Consider the following 16,197-nt stretch of genomic DNA (forward strand, 5'->3'; position numbering starts at 1 on the left):
AGGATCACAGCTAAGTGTTGACGGTAGATATGGGGAGAACAGCACACCTGCCCAGCCTCGACCTAGCTCCCGAATGTATTGTGCTGATGAATGTGTTACTGAATTTGAGCTTCAACTCGGGCACCTGCTTTATTTATATCTGTAAGTGCTTCCTGTTGAGGTTTAATTTTTGTGACAGGAGCATCGTGCCAGAATGAATCCTGCCCTGCATATTTACCCACGAAGATGCCACCGCCGTTTTGTGCAATACCTCTACTCAACTGGAGTACTTTCTACTGGCTAATCAGTAAGTGCTACCTCGTTGGGTAAATGTATAGTGCTTTTCCTACACTACAACTGCGTAAAGGGCCAGAAGAGTTGTCTACAGTGACCATGTGTGTCTTTACCGGCGCCGACGGGCGCCGGGGTTCCTCGAGTCAGCTGTCCATCATAGTGGGGGAAAGGGCGGGAAGACGATGCCCACCGCTGGTGTGTGGGGCGGGGCCAAACGGGCGTGGCTTCCACGCAGTTCACATGCCTCTTGTTTATAAAGGGCCAGAGACCGATCGGAGCAGCAGATGAGGAGACAGAACCTCCTGGTGTCAGGAACCACACGGGGATTGCGCTCGAGCAAGTCATAAGTCATGGATGCACAGCTCTATCCAGGATCACAGCTAATTGTTGACGGTAGATATGGGGAGAACAGCACACCTGCCCAGCCTCGACCTAGCTCCCGAATGTATTGTGCTGATGAATGCGTTACTGAATTTGAGCTTCAACTCGGGCACCTGCTTTATTTATATCTGTAAGTGCTTCCTGTTGAGGTTTAATTTTTGTGACAGGAGCATCGTGCCAGAATGAATCCTGCCCTGCTTATTTACCCACGAAGATGCCACCGCCGTTTTGTGCAATACCTCTACTCAACTGGAGTACTTTCTACTGGCTAATCAGTAAGTGCTACCTCTTTGGGTAAATGTATAGTGCTTTTCCTACACTACAACTGCGTAAAGGGCCAGAAGAGTTGTCTACAGTGACCATGTGTGTCTTTACCGGCGCCGACGGGCCCCGGGGTTCCTCGAGTCAGCTGTCCATCATAGTGGGGGAAAGGGCGGGAAGACGATGCCCACCGCTGGTGTGTGGGGCGGGGCCAAACGGGCGGGGCTTCCATGCAGTTCACATGCCTCTTGTTTATAAAGGGCCAGAGACCGATCGGAGCAGCAGATGAGGAGACAGAACCTCCTGGTGTCAGGAACCACACGGGGATTGCGCTCGAGCAAGTCATAAGTCATGGATGCACAGCTCTATCCAGGATCACAGCTAATTGTTGACGGTAGATATGGGGAGAACAGCACACCTGCCCAGCCTCGACCTAGCTCCCGAATGTATTGTGCTGATGAATGCGTTACTGAATTTGAGCTTCAACTCGGGCACCTGCTTTATTTATATCTGTAAGTGCTTCCTGTTGAGGTTTTATTTTTGTGACAGGAGCATCGTGCCAGAATGAATCCTGCCCTGCATATTTACCCACGAAGATGCCACCGCCGTTTTGTGCAATACCTCTACTCAACTGGAGTACTTTCTACTGGCTAATCAGTAAGTGCTACCTCGTTGGGTAAATGTATAGTGCTTTTCCTACACTACAACTGCGTAAAGGGCCAGAAGAGTTGTCTACAGTGACCATGTGTGTCTTTACCGGCGCCGACGGGCCCCGGGGTTCCTCGAGTCAGCTGTCCATCATAGTGGGGGAAAGGGCGGGAAGACGATGCCCACCGCTGGTGTGTGGGGCGGGGCCAAACGGGCGTGGCTTCCACGCAGTTCACATGCCTCTTGTTTATAAAGGGCCAGAGACCGATCGGAGCAGCAGATGAGGAGACAGAACCTCCTGGTGTCAGGAACCACACGGGGATTGCGCTCGAGCAAGTCATGGATGCACAGCTCTATCCAGGATCACAGCTAATTGTTGACGGTAGATATGGGGAGAACAGCACACCTGCCCAGCCTCGACCTAGCTCCCGAATGTATTGTGCTGATGAATGTGTTACTGAATTTGAGCTTCAACTCGGGCACCTGCTTTATTTATATCTGTAAGTGCTTCCTGTTGAGGTTTAATTTTTGTGACAGGAGCATCGTGCCAGAATGAATCCTGCCCTGCATATTTACCCACGAAGATGCCACCGCCGTTTTGTGCAATACCTCTACTCAACTGGAGTACTTTCTACTGGCTAATCAGTAAGTGCTACCTCGTTGGGTAAATGTATAGTGCTTTTCCTACACTACAACTGCGTAAAGGGCCAGAAGAGTTGTCTACAGTGACCATGTGTGTCTTTACCGGCGCCGACGGGCCCCGGGTTCCTGGAGTCAGCTGTCCATCATAGTGGGGGAAAGGGCGGGAAGACGATGCCCACCGCTGGTGTGTGGGGCGGGGCCAAACGGGCGTGGCTTCCATGCAGTTCACATGCCTCTTGTTTATAAAGGGCCAGAGACCGATCGGAGCAGCAGATGAGGAGACAGAACCTCCTGGAGTCAGGAACCACACGGGGATTGCGCTCGAGCAAGTCATGGATGCACAGCTCTATCCAGGATCACAGCTAAGTGTTGACGGTAGATATGGGGAGAACAGCACACCTGCCCAGCCTCGACCTAGCTCCCGAATGTATTGTGCTGATGAATGTGTTACTGAATTTGAGCTTCAACTCGGGCACCTGCTTTATTTATATCTGTAAGTGCTTCCTGTTGAGGTTTAATTTTTGTGACAGGAGCATCGTGCCAGAATGAATCCTGCCCTGCATATTTACCCACGAAGATGCCACCGCCGTTTTGTGCAATACCTCTACTCAACTGGAGTACTTTCTACTGGCTAATCAGTAAGTGCTACCTCGTTGGGTAAATGTATAGTGCTTTTCCTACACTACAACTGCGTAAAGGGCCAGAAGAGTTGTCTACAGTGACCATGTGTGTCTTTACCGGCGCCGACGGGCCCCGGGGTTCCTCGAGTCAGCTGTCCATCATAGTGGGGGAAAGGGCGGGAAGACGATGCCCACCGCTGGTGTGTGGGGCGGGGCCAAACGGGCGTGGCTTCCACGCAGTTCACATGCCTCTTGTTTATAAAGGGCCAGAGACCGATCGGAGCAGCAGATGAGGAGACAGAACCTCCTGGTGTCAGGAACCACACGGGGATTGCGCTCGAGCAAGTCATAAGTCATGGATGCACAGCTCTATCCAGGATCACAGCTAATTGTTGACGGTAGATATGGGGAGAACAGCACACCTGCCCAGCCTCGACCTAGCTCCCGAATGTATTGTGCTGATGAATGCGTTACTGAATTTGAGCTTCAACTCGGGCACCTGCTTTATTTATATCTGTAAGTGCTTCCTGTTGAGGTTTAATTTTTGTGACAGGAGCATCGTGCCAGAATGAATCCTGCCCTGCATATTTACCCACGAAGATGCCACCGCCGTTTTGTGCAATACCTCTACTCAACTGGAGTACTTTCTACTGGCTAATCAGTAAGTGCTACCTCGTTGGGTAAATGTATAGTGCTTTTCCTACACTACAACTGCGTAAAGGGCCAGAAGAGTTGTCTACAGTGACCATGTGTGTCTTTACCGGCGCCGACGGGCCCCGGGGTTCCTCGAGTCAGCTGTCCATCATAGTGGGGGAAAGGGCGGGAAGACGATTCCCACCGCTGGTGTGTGGGGCGGGGCCAAACGGGCGTGGCTTCCATGCAGTTCACATGCCTCTTGTTTATAAAGGGCCAGAGACCGATCGGAGCAGCAGATGAGGAGACAGAACCTCCTGGAGTCAGGAACCACACGGGGATTGCGCTCGAGCAAGTCATGGATGCACAGCTCTATCCAGGATCACAGCTAATTGTTGACGGTAGATATGGGGAGAACAGCACACCTGCCCAGCCTCGACCTAGCTCCCGAATGTATTGTGCTGATGAATGTGTTACTGAATTTGAGCTTCAACTCGGGCACCTGCTTTATTTATATCTGTAAGTGCTTCCTGTTGAGGTTTAATTTTTGTGACAGGAGCATCGTGCCAGAATGAATCCTGCCCTGCATATTTACCCACGAAGATGCCACCGCCGTTTTGTGCAATACCTCTACTCAACTGGAGTACTTTCTACTGGCTAATCAGTAAGTGCTACCTCGTTGGGTAAATGTATAGTGCTTTTCCTACACTACAACTGCGTAAAGGGCCAGAAGAGTTGTCTACAGTGACCATGTGTGTCTTTACCGGCGCCGACGGGCCCCGGGGTTCCTCGAGTCAGCTGTCCATCATAGTGGGGGAAAGGGCGGGAAGACGATGCCCACCGCTGGTGTGTGGGGCGGGGCCAAACGGGCGTGGCTTCCATGCAGTTCACATGCCTCTTGTTTATAAAGGGCCAGAGACCGATCGGAGCAGCAGATGAGGAGACAGAACCTCCTGGTGTCAGGAACCACACGGGGATTGCGCTCGAGCAAGTCATAAGTCATGGATGCACAGCTCTATCCAGGATCACAGCTAATTGTTGACGGTAGATATGGGGAGAACAGCACACCTGCCCAGCCTCGACCTAGCTCCCGAATGTATTGTGCTGATGAATGCGTTACTGAATTTGAGCTTCAACTCGGGCACCTGCTTTATTTATATCTGTAAGTGCTTCCTGTTGAGGTTTAATTTTTGTGACAGGAGCATCGTGCCAGAATGAATCCTGCCCTGCTTATTTACCCACGAAGATGCCACCGCCGTTTTGTGCAATACCTCTACTCAACTGGAGTACTTTCTACTGGCTAATCAGTAAGTGCTACCTCTTTGGGTAAATGTATAGTGCTTTTCCTACACTACAACTGCGTAAAGGGCCAGAAGAGTTGTCTACAGTGACCATGTGTGTCTTTACCGGCGCCGACGGGCCCCGGGGTTCCTCGAGTCAGCTGTCCATCATAGTGGGGGAAAGGGCGGGAAGACGATGCCCACCGCTGGTGTGTGGGGCGGGGCCAAACGGGCGTGGCTTCCACGCAGTTCACATGCCTCTTGTTTATAAAGGGCCAGAGACCGATCGGAGCAGCAGATGAGGAGACAGAACCTCCTGGTGTCAGGAACCACACGGGGATTGCGCTCGAGCAAGTCATGGATGCACAGCTCTATCCAGGATCACAGCTAATTGTTGACGGTAGATATGGGGAGAACAGCACACCTGCCCAGCCTCGACCTAGCTCCCGAATGTATTGTGCTGATGAATGCGTTACTGAATTTGAGCTTCAACTCGGGCACCTGCTTTATTTATATCTGTAAGTGCTTCCTGTTGAGGTTTAATTTTTGTGACAGGAGCATCGTGCCAGAATGAATCCTGCCCTGCTTATTTACCCACGAAGATGCCACCGCCGTTTTGTGCAATACCTCTCCTCAACTGGAGTACTTTCTACTGGCTAATCAGTAAGTGCTACCTCTTTGGGTAAATGTATAGTGCTTTTCCTACACTACAACTGCGTAAAGGGCCAGAAGAGTTGTCTACAGTGACCATGTGTGTCTTTACCGGCGCCGACGGGCCCCGGGGTTCCTCGAGTCAGCTGTCCATCATAGTGGGGGAAAGGGCGGGAAGACGATGCCCACCGCTGGTGTGTGGGGCGGGGCCAAACGGGCGGGGCTTCCATGCAGTTCACATGCCTCTTGTTTATAAAGGGTCAGAGCAGTGTCTCTGAGGCAGACAAGGAGAAGGAACCGCCTTGGCACAGGAACTACTCGAGGATTGCGCTCGAGAAAATGAAGGATGCAAAGACCACCATCAAGGATTGCAGCTATCATTTATGGGTGGAAATCGGGAGAAGGCACATCTGCTTAACCACGCTCACGTTTCAGGGTGGAAATGGGGAGAAGGCCCCTCTGCTTAACCACGCTCACGAATTCTACACGAGGATTGCGCTCGAAAAAATGAAGGATGCAAAGACCACCATCAAGTATTACAGCTAACATTTCAGGGTGGAAATGAGGAGGAGGCGCATCTGCTAAGCCACCACCACGCTCACGAATTTTTTGGCTCATAATGCGTTACTGAATTTGAGCTTCCACTCGGGCACCTGCTTTATTTATACCTGTAAGTGCTTCCTGTTGAGGTTTAATTTTTGTGACAGGAGCATCGTGCCAGAATGAATCCTGCCCTGCATATTCACCCAAGAAGATGCCACCGTTTTGTGCAATACCTCTACTCAACTGGAGTACTTTCTACTGGCTAATCAGTAAGTGCTACCTCGTTGGGTAAATGTATAGTTCTTTTCCAACACTAAAGCTGTGTATAGGGCCAGAAGAGTCGTCTACAGTGACCATGTATGTCTGTAACGTTGCCACGGCGCCGACGGCCCCGGGGTCCCTCGAGTCAGCTGTCCATCATAGTGGGGGAAAGGGCGGGAAGACGTTGCCCACCGCTGGTGTGTGGGGCGGGGCCAAACGGGCGGGGCTTCCATGCAGTTCACATGCCTCTTGTTTATAAAGGGTCAGAGCAGTGTCTCTTAGGCAGACAAGGAGAAGGAACCGCCTTGGCACAGGAACTACTCGAGGATTGCGCTCGAGAAAATGAAGGATGCAAAGACCACCATCAAGGATTGCAGCTATCATTTCAGGGTGGAAATCGGGAGAAGGCACATCTGCTTAACCACGCTCACGAATTCTACACGAGGATTGCGCTCGAAAAAATGAAGGATGCAAAGACCACCATCAAGTATTACAGCTAACATTTCAGGGTGGAAATGGGGAGAAGGCCCCTCTGCTTAACCACGCTCACGAATTCTACACGAGGATTGCGCTCGAAAAAATGAAGGATGCAAAGACCACCATCAAGTATTACAGCTAACATTTCAGGGTGGAAATGAGGAGAAGGCGCATCTGCTAAGCCACCACCACGCTCACGAATTTTTTGGCTCATAATGCGTTACTGAATTTGAGCTTCCACTCGGGCACCTGCTTTATTTATATCTGTAAGTGCTTCCTGTTGAGGTTTAATTTTTGTGACAGGAGCATCGTGCCAGAATGAATCCTGCCCTGCATATTTACCCACGAAGATGCCACCGCCGTTTTGTGCAATACCTCTACTCAACTGGAGTACTTTCTACTGGCTAATCAGTAAGTGCTACCTCGTTGGGTAAATGTATAGTGCTTTTCCTACACTACAACTGCGTAAAGGGCCAGAAGAGTTGTCTACAGTGACCATGTGTGTCTTTACCGGCGCCGACGGGCCCCGGGTTCCTGGAGTCAGCTGTCCATCATAGTGGGGGAAAGGGCGGGAAGACGATGCCCACCGCTGGTGTGTGGGGCGGGGCCAAACGGGCGTGGCTTCCATGCAGTTCACATGCCTCTTGTTTATAAAGGGCCAGAGACCGATCGGAGCAGCAGATGAGGAGACAGAACCTCCTGGAGTCAGGAACCACACGGGGATTGCGCTCGAGCAAGTCATGGATGCACAGCTCTATCCAGGATCACAGCTAAGTGTTGACGGTAGATATGGGGAGAACAGCACACCTGCCCAGCCTCGACCTAGCTCCCGAATGTATTGTGCTGATGAATGTGTTACTGAATTTGAGCTTCAACTCGGGCACCTGCTTTATTTATATCTGTAAGTGCTTCCTGTTGAGGTTTAATTTTTGTGACAGGAGCATCGTGCCAGAATGAATCCTGCCCTGCATATTTACCCACGAAGATGCCACCGCCGTTTTGTGCAATACCTCTACTCAACTGGAGTACTTTCTACTGGCTAATCAGTAAGTGCTACCTCGTTGGGTAAATGTATAGTGCTTTTCCTACACTACAACTGCGTAAAGGGCCAGAAGAGTTGTCTACAGTGACCATGTGTGTCTTTACCGGCGCCGACGGGCCCCGGGGTTCCTCGAGTCAGCTGTCCATCATAGTGGGGGAAAGGGCGGGAAGACGATGCCCACCGCTGGTGTGTGGGGCGGGGCCAAACGGGCGTGGCTTCCACGCAGTTCACATGCCTCTTGTTTATAAAGGGCCAGAGACCGATCGGAGCAGCAGATGAGGAGACAGAACCTCCTGGTGTCAGGAACCACACGGGGATTGCGCTCGAGCAAGTCATAAGTCATGGATGCACAGCTCTATCCAGGATCACAGCTAATTGTTGACGGTAGATATGGGGAGAACAGCACACCTGCCCAGCCTCGACCTAGCTCCCGAATGTATTGTGCTGATGAATGCGTTACTGAATTTGAGCTTCAACTCGGGCACCTGCTTTATTTATATCTGTAAGTGCTTCCTGTTGAGGTTTAATTTTTGTGACAGGAGCATCGTGCCAGAATGAATCCTGCCCTGCATATTTACCCACGAAGATGCCACCGCCGTTTTGTGCAATACCTCTACTCAACTGGAGTACTTTCTACTGGCTAATCAGTAAGTGCTACCTCGTTGGGTAAATGTATAGTGCTTTTCCTACACTACAACTGCGTAAAGGGCCAGAAGAGTTGTCTACAGTGACCATGTGTGTCTTTACCGGCGCCGACGGGCCCCGGGGTTCCTCGAGTCAGCTGTCCATCATAGTGGGGGAAAGGGCGGGAAGACGATGCCCACCGCTGGTGTGTGGGGCGGGGCCAAACGGGCGTGGCTTCCATGCAGTTCACATGCCTCTTGTTTATAAAGGGCCAGAGACCGATCGGAGCAGCAGATGAGGAGACAGAACCTCCTGGAGTCAGGAACCACACGGGGATTGCGCTCGAGCAAGTCATGGATGCACAGCTCTATCCAGGATCACAGCTAATTGTTGACGGTAGATATGGGGAGAACAGCACACCTGCCCAGCCTCGACCTAGCTCCCGAATGTATTGTGCTGATGAATGTGTTACTGAATTTGAGCTTCAACTCGGGCACCTGCTTTATTTATATCTGTAAGTGCTTCCTGTTGAGGTTTAATTTTTGTGACAGGAGCATCGTGCCAGAATGAATCCTGCCCTGCATATTTACCCACGAAGATGCCACCGCCGTTTTGTGCAATACCTCTACTCAACTGGAGTACTTTCTACTGGCTAATCAGTAAGTGCTACCTCGTTGGGTAAATGTATAGTGCTTTTCCTACACTACAACTGCGTAAAGGGCCAGAAGAGTTGTCTACAGTGACCATGTGTGTCTTTACCGGCGCCGACGGGCCCCGGGGTTCCTCGAGTCAGCTGTCCATCATAGTGGGGGAAAGGGCGGGAAGACGATGCCCACCGCTGGTGTGTGGGGCGGGGCCAAACGGGCGTGGCTTCCATGCAGTTCACATGCCTCTTGTTTATAAAGGGCCAGAGACCGATCGGAGCAGCAGATGAGGAGACAGAACCTCCTGGTGTCAGGAACCACACGGGGATTGCGCTCGAGCAAGTCATAAGTCATGGATGCACAGCTCTATCCAGGATCACAGCTAATTGTTGACGGTAGATATGGGGAGAACAGCACACCTGCCCAGCCTCGACCTAGCTCCCGAATGTATTGTGCTGATGAATGCGTTACTGAATTTGAGCTTCAACTCGGGCACCTGCTTTATTTATATCTGTAAGTGCTTCCTGTTGAGGTTTTATTTTTGTGACAGGAGCATCGTGCCAGAATGAATCCTGCCCTGCATATTTACCCACGAAGATGCCACCGCCGTTTTGTGCAATACCTCTACTCAACTGGAGTACTTTCTACTGGCTAATCAGTAAGTGCTACCTCGTTGGGTAAATGTATAGTGCTTTTCCTACACTACAACTGCGTAAAGGGCCAGAAGAGTTGTCTACAGTGACCATGTGTGTCTTTACCGGCGCCGACGGGCCCCGGGGTTCCTCGAGTCAGCTGTCCATCATAGTGGGGGAAAGGGCGGGAAGACGATGCCCACCGCTGGTGTGTGGGGCGGGGCCAAACGGGCGTGGCTTCCACGCAGTTCACATGCCTCTTGTTTATAAAGGGCCAGAGACCGATCGGAGCAGCAGATGAGGAGACAGAACCTCCTGGTGTCAGGAACCACACGGGGATTGCGCTCGAGCAAGTCATGGATGCACAGCTCTATCCAGGATCACAGCTAATTGTTGACGGTAGATATGGGGAGAACAGCACACCTGCCCAGCCTCGACCTAGCTCCCGAATGTATTGTGCTGATGAATGCGTTACTGAATTTGAGCTTCAACTCGGGCACCTGCTTTATTTATATCTGTAAGTGCTTCCTGTTGAGGTTTAATTTTTGTGACAGGAGCATCGTGCCAGAATGAATCCTGCCCTGCTTATTTACCCACGAAGATGCCACCGCCGTTTTGTGCAATACCTCTACTCAACTGGAGTACTTTCTACTGGCTAATCAGTAAGTGCTACCTCTTTGGGTAAATGTATAGTGCTTTTCCTACACTACAACTGCGTAAAGGGCCAGAAGAGTTGTCTACAGTGACCATGTGTGTCTTTACCGGCGCCGACGGGCCCCGGGGTTCCTCGAGTCAGCTGTCCATCATAGTGGGGGAAAGGGCGGGAAGACGATGCCCACCGCTGGTGTGTGGGGCGGGGCCAAACGGGCGTGGCTTCCACGCAGTTCACATGCCTCTTGTTTATAAAGGGCCAGAGACCGATCGGAGCAGCAGATGAGGAGACAGAACCTCCTGGTGTCAGGAACCACACGGGGATTGCGCTCGAGCAAGTCATAAGTCATGGATGCACAGCTCTATCCAGGATCACAGCTAATTGTTGACGGTAGATATGGGGAGAACAGCACACCTGCCCAGCCTCGACCTAGCTCCCGAATGTATTGTGCTGATGAATGCGTTACTGAATTTGAGCTTCAACTCGGGCACCTGCTTTATTTATATCTGTAAGTGCTTCCTGTTGAGGTTTAATTTTTGTGACAGGAGCATCGTGCCAGAATGAATCCTGCCCTGCTTATTTACCCACGAAGATGCCACCGCCGTTTTGTGCAATACCTCTACTCAACTGGAGTACTTTCTACTGGCTAATCAGTAAGTGCTACCTCTTTGGGTAAATGTATAGTGCTTTTCCTACACTACAACTGCGTAAAGGGCCAGAAGAGTTGTCTACAGTGACCATGTGTGTCTTTACCGGCGCCGACGGGCCCCGGGGTTCCTCGAGTCAGCTGTACATCATAGTGGGGGAAAGGGCGGGAAGACGATGCCCACCGCTGGTGTGTGGGGCGGGGCCAAACGGGCGGGGCTTCCATGCAGTTCACATGCCTCTTGTTTATAAAGGGTCAGAGCAGTGTCTCTGAGGCAGACAAGGAGAAGGAACCGCCTTGGCACAGGAACTACTCGAGGATTGCGCTCGAGAAAATGAAGGATGCAAAGACCACCATCAAGGATTGCAGCTATCATTTCAGGGTGGAAATCGGGAGAAGGCACATCTGCTTAACCACGCTCACGTTTCAGGGTGGAAATGGGGAGAAGGCCCCTCTGCTTAACCACGCTCACGAATTCTACACGAGGATTGCGCTCGAAAAAATGAAGGATGCAAAGACCACCATCAAGTATTACAGCTAACATTTCAGGGTGGAAATGAGGAGGAGGCGCATCTGCTAAGCCACCACCACGCTCACGAATTTTTTGGCTCATAATGCGTTACTGAATTTGAGCTTCCACTCGGGCACCTGCTTTATTTATACCTGTAAGTGCTTCCTGTTGAGGTTTAATTTTTGTGACAGGAGCATCGTGCCAGAATGAATCCTGCCCTGCATATTCACCCAAGAAGATGCCACCGTTTTGTGCAATACCTCTACTCAACTGGAGTACTTTCTACTGGCTAATCAGTAAGTGCTACCTCGTTGGGTAAATGTATAGTTCTTTTCCAACACTAAAGCTGTGTATAGGGCCAGAAGAGTCGTCTACAGTGACCATGTATGTCTGTAACGTTGCCACGGCGCCGACGGCCCCGGGGTCCCTCGAGTCAGCTGTCCATCATAGTGGGGGAAAGGGCGGGAAGACGTTGCCCACCGCTGGTGTGTGGGGCGGGGCCAAACGGGCGGGGCTTCCATGCAGTTCACATGCCTCTTGTTTATAAAGGGTCAGAGCAGTGTCTCTGAGGCAGACAAGGAGAAGGAACCGCCTTGGCACAGGAACTACTCGAGGATTGCGCTCGAGAAAATGAAGGATGCAAAGACCACCATCAAGGATTGCAGCTATCATTTCAGGGTGGAAATCGGGAGAAGGCACATCTGCTTAACCACGCTCACGAATTCTACACGAGGATTGCGCTCGAAAAAATGAAGGATGCAAAGACCACCATCAAGTATTACAGCTAACATTTCAGGGTGGAAATGGGGAGAAGGCCCCTCTGCTTAACCACGCTCACGAATTCTTCACGAGGATTGCGCTCGAAAAAATGAAGGATGCAAAGACCACCATCAAGTATTACAGCTAACATTTCAGGGTGGAAATGAGGAGAAGGCGCATCTGCTAAGCCACCACCACGCTCACGAATTTTTTGGCTCATAATGCGTTACTGAATTTGAGCTTCCACTCGGGCACCTGCTTTATTTATATCTGTAAGTGCTTCCTGTTGAGGTTTTATTTTTGTGACAGGAGCATCGTGCCAGAATGAATCCTGCCCTGCATATTTACCCACGAAGATGCCACCGCCGTTTTGTGCAATACCTCTACTCAACTGGAGTACTTTCTACTGGCTAATCAGTAAGTGCTACCTCGTTGGGTAAATGTATAGTGCTTTTCCTACACTACAACTGCGTAAAGGGCCAGAAGAGTTGTCTACAGTGACCATGTGTGTCTTTACCGGCGCCGACGGGCCCCGGGGTTCCTCGAGTCAGCTGTCCATCATAGTGGGGGAAAGGGCGGGAAGACGATGCCCACCGCTGGTGTGTGGGGCGGGGCCAAACGGGCGTGGCTTCCACGCAGTTCACATGCCTCTTGTTTATAAAGGGCCAGAGACCGATCGGAGCAGCAGATGAGGAGACAGAACCTCCTGGTGTCAGGAACCACACGGGGATTGCGCTCGAGCAAGTCATGGATGCACAGCTCTATCCAGGATCACAGCTAATTGTTGACGGTAGATATGGGGAGAACAGCACACCTGCCCAGCCTCGACCTAGCTCCCGAATGTATTGTGCTGATGAATGCGTTACTGAATTTGAGCTTCAACTCGGGCACCTGCTTTATTTATATCTGTAAGTGCTTCCTGTTGAGGTTTTATTTTTGTGACAGGAGCATCGTGCCAGAATGAATCCTGCCCTGCATATTTACCCACGAAGATGCCACCGCCGTTTTGTGCAATACCTCTACTCAACTGGAGTACTTTCTACTGGCTAATCAGTAAGTGCTACCTCGTTGGGTAAATGTATAGTGCTTTTCCTACACTACAACTGCGTAAAGGGCCAGAAGAGTTGTCTACAGTGACCATGTGTGTCTTTACCGGCGCCGACGGGCCCCGGGGTTCCTCGAGTCAGCTGTCCATCATAGTGGGGGAAAGGGCGGGAAGACGATGCCCACCGCTGGTGTGTGGGGCGGGGCCAAACAGGCGTGGCTTCCACGCAGTTCACATGCCTCTTGTTTATAAAGGGCCAGAGACCGATCGGAGCAGCAGATGAGGAGACAGAACCTCCTGGTGTCAGGAACCACACGGGGATTGCGCTCGAGCAAGTCATGGATGCACAGCTCTATCCAGGATCACAGCTAATTGATGACGGTAGATATGGGGAGAACAGCACACCTGCCCAGCCTCGACCTAGCTCCCGAATGTATTGTGCTGATGAATGTGTTACTGAATTTGAGCTTCAACTCGGGCACCTGCTTTATTTATATCTGTAAGTGCTTCCTGTTGAGGTTTAATTTTTGTGACAGGAGCATCGTGCCAGAATGAATCCTGCCCTGCATATTTACCCACGAAGATGCCACCGCCGTTTTGTGCAATACCTCTACTCAACTGGAGTACTTTCTACTGGCTAATCAGTAAGTGCTACCTCGTTGGGTAAATGTATAGTGCTTTTCCTACACTACAACTGCGTAAAGGGCCAGAAGAGTTGTCTACAGTGACCATGTGTGTCTTTACCGGCGCCGACGGGCCCCGGGTTCCTGGAGTCAGCTGTCCATCATAGTGGGGGAAAGGGCGGGAAGACGATGCCCACCGCTGGTGTGTGGGGCGGGGCCAAACGGGCGTGGCTTCCATGCAGTTCACATGCCTCTTGTTTATAAAGGGCCAGAGACCGATCGGAGCAGCAGATGAGGAGACAGAACCTCCTGGAGTCAGGAACCACACGGGGATTGCGCTCGAGCAAGTCATGGATGCACAGCTCTATCCAGGATCACAGCTAAGTGTTGACGGTAGATATGGGGAGAACAGCACACCTGCCCAGCCTCGACCTAGCTCCCGAATGTATTGTGCTGATGAATGTGTTACTGAATTTGAGCTTCAACTCGGGCACCTGCTTTATTTATATCTGTAAGTGCTTCCTGTTGAGGTTTAATTTTTGTGACAGGAGCATCGTGCCAGAATGAATCCTGCCCTGCATATTTACCCACGAAGATGCCACCGCCGTTTTGTGCAATACCTCTACTCAACTGGAGTACTTTCTACTGGCTAATCAGTAAGTGCTACCTCGTTGGGTAAATGTATAGTGCTTTTCCTACACTACAACTGCGTAAAGGGCCAGAAGAGTTGTCTACAGTGACCATGTGTGTCTTTACCGGCGCCGACGGGCCCCGGGGTTCCTCGAGTCAGCTGTCCATCATAGTGGGGGAAAGGGCGGGAAGACGATGCCCACCGCTGGTGTGTGGGGCGGGGCCAAACGGGCGTGGCTTCCACGCAGTTCACATGCCTCTTGTTTATAAAGGGCCAGAGACCGATCGGAGCAGCAGATGAGGAGACAGAACCTCCTGGTGTCAGGAACCACACGGGGATTGCGCTCGAGCAAGTCATAAGTCATGGATGCACAGCTCTATCCAGGATCACAGCTAATTGTTGACGGTAGATATGGGGAGAACAGCACACCTGCCCAGCCTCGACCTAGCTCCCGAATGTATTGTGCTGATGAATGCGTTACTGAATTTGAGCTTCAACTCGGGCACCTGCTTTATTTATATCTGTAAGTGCTTCCTGTTGAGGTTTAATTTTTGTGACAGGAGCATCGTGCCAGAATGAATCCTGCCCTGCATATTTACCCACGAAGATGCCACCGCCGTTTTGTGCAATACCTCTACTCAACTGGAGTACTTTCTACTGGCTAATCAGTAAGTGCTACCTCGTTGGGTAAATGTATAGTGCTTTTCCTACACTACAACTGCGTAAAGGGCCAGAAGAGTTGTCTACAGTGACCATGTGTGTCTTTACCGGCGCCAACGGGCCCCGGGGTTCCTCGAGTCAGCTGTCCATCATAGTGGGGGAAAGGGCGGGAAGACGATGCCCACCGCTGGTGTGTGGGGCGGGGCCAAACGGGCGTGGCTTCCATGCAGTTCACATGCCTCTTGTTTATAAAGGGCCAGAGACCGATCGGAGCAGCAGATGAGGAGACAGAACCTCCTGGAGTCAGGAACCACACGGGGATTGCGCTCGAGCAAGTCATGGATGCACAGCTCTATCCAGGATCACAGCTAAGTGTTGACGGTAGATATGGGGAGAACAGCACACCTGCCCAGCCTCGACCTAGCTCCCGAATGTATTGTGCTGATGAATGTGTTACTGAATTTGAGCTTCAACTCGGGCACCTGCTTTATTTATATCTGTAAGTGCTTCCTGTTGAGGTTTAATTTTTGTGACAGGAGCATCGTGCCAGAATGAATCCTGCCCTGCATATTTACCCACGAAGATGCCACCGCCGTTTTGTGCAATACCTCTACTCAACTGGAGTACTTTCTACTGGCTAATCAGTAAGTGCTACCTCGTTGGGTAAATGTATAGTGCTTTTCCTACACTACAACTGCGTAAAGGGCCAGAAGAGTTGTCTACAGTGACCATGTGTGTCTTTACCGGCGCCGACGGGCGCCGGGGTTCCTCGAGTCAGCTGTCCATCATAGTGGGGGAAAGGGCAGGAAGACGATGCCCACCGCTGGTGTGTGGGGCGGGGCCAAACGGGCGTGGCTTCCACGCAGTTCACATGCCTCTTGTTTATAAAGGGCCAGAGACCGATCGGAGCAGCAGATGAGGAGACAGAACCTCCTGGTGTCAGGAACCACACGGGGATTGCGCTCGAGCAAGTCATAAGTCATGGATGCACAGCTCTATCCAGGATCACAGCTAATTGTTGACGGTAGATATGGGGAGAACAGCACACCTGCCCAGCC

The sequence above is a fragment of the Triturus cristatus genome, chromosome 8 (genome assembly GCF_964204655.1).
Source record: "Triturus cristatus chromosome 8, aTriCri1.1, whole genome shotgun sequence".
In the NCBI taxonomy this organism is placed as follows: Eukaryota; Metazoa; Chordata; class Amphibia; order Caudata; family Salamandridae; genus Triturus; species Triturus cristatus.